Genomic DNA, 6672 nt, shown 5'->3' with positions numbered 1-6672 from the left:
GGCGCACTTGTCCTGTGCCATTGCAAAACTTCCAGAAAATGGTCTCTCCAGCTGCCACGTGTATGTGCTCACACAGACACACACACCTTTCCCTCAAGATGCACAGATATATCATAGTGGCTGCATTGGAAGGAACTTCCCTATCAGCTGTCTTGTAATATCCAAAACACCTTTTCTCTCCAGTACTCAGGTTTTGTTGTTTGGTCTAGCTTACTCTATTTGATAATGTCTTCATCTTACTTTTAGATTCCTCCATTTTTCCCTCTGCAACTCCACTTCCACCGGTTTAGCCCTTTAGCCCTACCCATTAGGCAAAATTGTGTATGTCCAGCCATAAGAGTTCAGTGGTGGACTGGGTTATTTTCAGAGAGACCGTCAGCCCCATGTGAATCAATAGATATGTCAGGTGTTGGGGGCAGAGGGGAATCCTAAGATGGAACTGTGCCAAATATGTTCACAGAGGTACCAAAAAAAAAAAAAAGAGGCCACTGTGGTTTGAATAGGGTTAATAAAAAGAAAATAATAGGATTACAGTGGATTGCTGAGAAATGAGAGGCAACCAACTGAAGAGAGTGAGTATAGCTAACTCCTGAAGAGGTTTGTTTAAAGGGGAGCTGGGAAAACTCTTAATAATGCTCTGTTTGCCTACCCGGATAGCTTTCCACTCTGACATGCTGATTTACGTACTAGATTTGTTTTATCATTTTTTTACTATTTTGAGGGACCAAAGATTATGATAATCGTTGGTTCAGCGAATATTTCTGGCTCTCCTTCAGAGCACGTGATAGGATTGAGCTTGCTTTCTCCCCATGTGACCTGTTCTGGGAGTGCTCTGTGTCACCTCTGGGAAGCTTTAAGAGATAGTACAGAATTCACTACACTCTCTTTCCACCTGCATTAACAAACAACAGCCTTCAAGATGAGGTCAACTGCGTCAGCCTGGGGCCCTGGAGTAAGGACACATGAGCCAGGGTCTCCAGTCAACCCTTGATAGGCAAGTGATTTAAATAAAAAATAAACCTTTTGTGGACGATTAGATCTTAGGAGTGTTTGTTACCACAGCATAACCTAGTCTAACCCAACTAACAAAAGAATGTTTTAAGTTTACTTATATTTTTAGCAATATGTAGAAAAGAAAGAAAATTTGAAGCCCCAATCTGTATTCAAGTTATGTAAATAAATCACCCCAAATGAGGTTAACACTATATTCATCCCACCAATTGTAATAAATCACAAAAATTACATTCAAATGTTATCTCCTAAAGCTATGTCATGTTTTATGTATGTTGTATTTCATTAACCTAATTGAATACAACCCTCATGCAAGTGACAGTTTTAAGGGAAAAAATCATATTAGTTTCAAACTACATAATCTTAAGTGAGAATAATAATAAAATATAGAATGTATGTATTGCTAGCTCCTTCAAAACCCACAGGATTACTTGAAGGCCTCTTTTGCCTCAAAAGATGAGTAGAGTTATGTGTCATTTTTATAATCTGGACACATTATAGTAAAACTGTAGAATAACCCAGATAATTTAACACATGCTTTTCCCACAAGGCGCTTATAACCTAAGAAGTTAGGGATGAGGGTTGGGAACCTAACAGACACGTACAGCCTTGTTTTACGGGCTTGTTTTTTATTGTTTCAGTATTACATGATCAAACGTTAAACACATATCATTCTTCCATATTTACTTAGATGCAAAAAAAAAAAAATCCAGCACTTTTACTTTATATTTTTCTCAAGATACAATAATGAGTCTGCAGGGAAGATCTGCCTCCTCTAGTCTCCATTAGCTTAATCTAATTCTGATTTGAGTTCTAGTGTGTTCTCCCTATGCTTATATTGCCCATTGTATAGTAACTAGCCTTCTTGAAGGCAGCATCAATTAACAATCATCTTTCTATCTCCTAGAACATCCAGATTGGTGGGGCGCCTGGGTGGCTCAGTGGGTTAAAGCCTCTGCCTTTGGCTCGGGTCATGATCCCAGGGTCCTGGGATCAAGCTCCACATCAGGCTCTCTGCTCGGCGGGGAACCTGCTTCCTCCTCTCTCTCTGCCTGCCTCTCTGCCTACTTGTGATCTCTCTGTCAAATAAATAAATAAATAAATAAATAAATAAAAAGAAAAAGAACATCCAGATTAGAGCCTTACACGTGGTTAGCACTCAACAGTTGTGTGCTGAATAAATGAATCATTCAATATATTAAACAATACACATAGGCAAAAATATAGACTGTCATCAACAAACATTACAATAAAGCCAGAGTTGTGGCTCTAATGAATTCATTGGGAAATTACAAAACTGGAAAGAGGTGATTAGAAATGAAACAGTAGAACAAAGCAAGTCAAGTTCCTAGTGAGGGGAGAAAAGAAGATAATGATGTATCTGGGGCATCTTCTAGAGACCTTCAAGGCAGTCAAGAGAATAAGTGCTTGAAGAATCCTTGGCTTCTGAGTTCGTAGTGGGTATTAAATGCTCTGTGTATGGGGGACAAGCTCCGCTAGGACCAAGGAAGTTGGTATTTATGTAATCTCCCCATAACTGTATTTAATTTCTTTTGGAAATTAATAGATAAATCTAGTATTGTAATTAGTTTGGGAAGTCATGAGATGAAACATGCTCTATAAGAAGAAGCAAATTATATACGTTCAACCATTTAGCTGTACTCAGCTTCTGATCATTACTACCGGAAATATTCAAAAATATGCCATAAAAAGAGAAGCATTCGTTTTTCTTATAGCTTTTAACCAACTTAATGGTCTTTCAAGTGGCTTTTGGTGTATTTAAATGGAGAAACATTACCAAACAGCTTTTTGAAACAGACCTGATTAAACCCTGCCTCCTTGACCATGATCAAGTTGTATTTCCTCTTTACCTACCAATACTGAGGAGAGTATTAACTGCATTAAAGCACATTCAGCACCCAGTATGATACCTACCTCATAGTAGGTATTTAATAAATATTTGTTTTCTTCTTTTCTTGCAGATACACTAAACTAGGCAAAATACAGGTTAAAATATTGTGGATCCTGTGGATTTGCATGTTCCATACAGATGCTTTGCTTCCAAATAACTCTGACCCTACTGAGTAAATATTGTTGTGGATAGTATATTATTACATTTTTATAATCATTAAATTATGTTTGATAATTAAATTAAACTATAATACTCCAGTTAAATAATTATGATAATTAGATTATCTTTCATAACTTGACATACAATCCTTCTCATCTTCAGCATCTTTAACTTCTTGGAATCCCACACTAAATATATACCAAATAGATGTACGTTTTTTTGGAAGTCCAGTGCATTATTCCGCATCACCAACATCAATGCAATTACTGCAGAACCTTGGTCACTGTTACAGAACTGCAGTACCAAGGAGAAACCAGTGCTTTATGTTATGGTTTAAAGCTATGCAGGATATAATAGGAATCAAATGAAAGTCTAGTATCTGTATTACTATACACACATCCATATATAGAATACCGGATCAAGTATAAAATTAATCTTAGCAAATAGCATATCTAGTAAAATGCTCTTTAGTATAATAAAATCAAGTATGACTCGTTGACTGTTGCACCAATGTATAATTGCAATTACCAAAAAGGGAACACAGAATATGCTTCTAGCAGGAGAACAAACTCTTTCCAGTTTATTGCTTTGGCTCTCACAGGATTCAGTACACTCCCCATAGTCAGTAATTATAAAGTCATAATTGTACAAGGTTCTAAATGTCATAAGTCTAATCGGTACCTCACCTAATTAGCCAACATGTTAGACTACTTTGTTCATTGGTGTTTGTAAATAAATAAATAAATAAATAAGGAGTTATTAGGAAAATGAGCTAACATGCCTTCGGGTAAATTCTGAGATCGTGTGTATGCCGTGTTCTCTTCCAGGTCAAGTATTTCTTTAATGTAATTATTCATAATATGGACAGCAAGTGTTCCATTTGTTATGTTTGATAAATAAGCTGAGCCATATTCTATTAAAATATACAGTTTTAAATTATGCATTATTCCTGGTTATTAATAGGGAAAACCTGTGTAAGCACTATACTTCCTACCTGTGTTCATAATAGTGGCTTCTAATACAACTGTCTGTTGCACATGAGCTTTGTCTAAGCAGACTGCCAGTTATGTGGGGGGCTTATTTTTTTCCCCATCCTCTTTCTCTTTCCTTGACAACTGTTGTTTGATGGCTGCTGTGTAAGGGAGGATGTGGTGTTTGGTTCATGTGTGGTGGGTAAGGAAAGTACTACATTCTCCAATAAATGACAGAAATTCCTTCCTGACAAAAGAAATGGACATTAGAAATGAGCTCTCTGAATAAAGCTTTAGTATAAACAGACCACAATCATATAAGTAACACCTTGCTTTCCCTATGACAAAAAGTTGCCATTAGTCACCAATGAGAGATAATCCCTAGGTAAGAATAAATCTCAATTTCATGTGCATCCCTGCTGCTATCAGAATTCAAACCTCAGAGGATGCTTCCTTCTGTAATGCACATTGAGTCTACGACTGAAAATAAAATACTTTATAGGTAACCACATCTGAGAGGTGCAACTGGTACATTGTATGACACAGATGGGGAGACAGGGAAACCTTCCTGGGAAAACTGGATTTAGTCCATAAAGAATGCCTGCTTTGAACCTGTCGCCCTAAAAATAGGGATCATAAGACTTCCCCTACAGAACATGAACAGCAAGGCAGACTCACAGAGCAAATTTAAATTGCAGTGTTTTAGAGTCTGAAACCTTTTGGGTAATTTTGAATATCATCTAGTATGGATTAATAACTGTACGTATTACACGATCTTAGGAAGACTCAGCAATCATGCATCTGAGCCCAGAGTGAGGGGAGATTTCTGGAGGAATTGCAGAAGGTAATGTCTGGGAATTAACCACGAAGGTTCTTAAGATTCAGCCTTCCTTGGGACGCCTAGGAGGCTCAGTTGGTTGGACGACTGCCTTTGGCTCAGGTCATGATCCCGGAGTTGCAGGATCGAGTCCCGCATCGGGCTCCCAGCTTCACGGGGAGTCTGCTTCTTTCTCTGACCTTCTCCTTGCTCATGCTCTCTCTCATTGTCTCTCTCTCAAATAAATAAATAAAATCTCTAAAAAAAAAAAATGATTCAGCCTTCCTTGAATTTAATAAGGAACCTCCTGTTTTCCCCCAAGTAATCTCCCAATTCATTCCAAAGCACCCAGAGCCTTCTAAGATTAAGTTTGAGTTAATTTGTTAAAATGTAAAATAAATATATTTTTAAATTTTTATTTTTGAATTATATTTGACATACAATGTTATATTAACTACAGGTGTACAGCATAGTGATTGGACAGGTCTATATATTATGCAATGCTCAGCACAACCATTTTCCACCATACACCATTATTACAATATTATTGGCTATATTCCTTATGCTGTACTTTTCATCTCCAGGATTTACTGTTTTATAACAGGAAGTTTGTATCTCTCAATCCTTTTCACCTATTTCATCCATTCCCCCCACCCTCCTCCCCTTTGCAAATACTCCACGTATTTATGGTCTGTTTCTATTTGTTTGTTTTATTTTTTAGATTCCATAGACAAGTGAAATAATACAGTGTCTTTCTCTGACTTATTTCATTTAGCGTAATATCCTTTAGGTCCACCCTGTTATTATGAATTACAAGATTTCATTTTGTTGGGCTGAATAATCTTCCATTGTATGTATATGCTACATCTTCTTTATCCACGTATCTATTAGTGGACACGTAGGTTGTTTCCATATCTTCGTTATTGTAAATAATGCTGCAATAACATATAAGTACATGTATCTTTTCAAATTAGTATTCTTGTTTCCTTGGGTAAATACTTAATAGTAAAATTACTGGATTGTGTGGTGTTTCTGTTTTTAATTTTTTGAGGAAACTCCATAGAGTTTTCTACAGTAGTTGCACCAATTTACCTTCTGACCAACAGTGCATAAAATGTTCCCTTTTCTCCACACTTTCAATGACACTTTTTTCTTGGTTGTTTTTTTTTTTTTTTTTTTTTTTTTTTTGATACTTGACATTCTGACTACTATAAGGTGATATCTCATTGTGGTTTTATTTTCGTTTCCCTGATGATGAATGATATTGAGTATATTTTCATGTGTCTTTTGGCCATCTGGATGTCTTCTTTGGGAAAATGTCTATTTGGGTCCTCTGCCCATCTTTTAGTCAGATTATTTGGGGTTGTTGGTATTGAGTTGTAGAAGTTCCTTATTTATTTTGGACATTAAACCCTTGCCAGAGATATCATTTGCAAATATCTTCTCCCATTCCATACGTTGCTTTTCATTTTGTTGATGGCTTCTTTGCTGTGCAAAAGCTTTTTATTTTGGTGTGTCCCTATAAACTGCTTTTGCATCCCTGAGGAGACATATCTGTAAATATTTTGCTAAAGCCAATGTCTGAGAGATTACTCCCTATGTTATCTTTAAGAAGTTTTATGGTTTCCAGTCTCACATTTGGGTCTTTAATCCATTTTGAGTTTATTTTCATGTACAGTGTAAGAAAATGGTTCAGTTGCATTCTTTTGCATGTAGCTGTCCAATTTTCCCAACCATTTGTTGAAGAGACTGTCTTTTCCCTATTGTATATTCTTGCTTCCTTATAGATTAATTGGCCTTAT

The sequence above is a fragment of the Mustela nigripes genome, chromosome 15 (assembly GCF_022355385.1).
Source record: "Mustela nigripes isolate SB6536 chromosome 15, MUSNIG.SB6536, whole genome shotgun sequence".
NCBI classification, from domain to species: Eukaryota; Metazoa; Chordata; class Mammalia; order Carnivora; family Mustelidae; genus Mustela; species Mustela nigripes.
Note: the sequence above shows the minus strand (reverse complement) of the source record.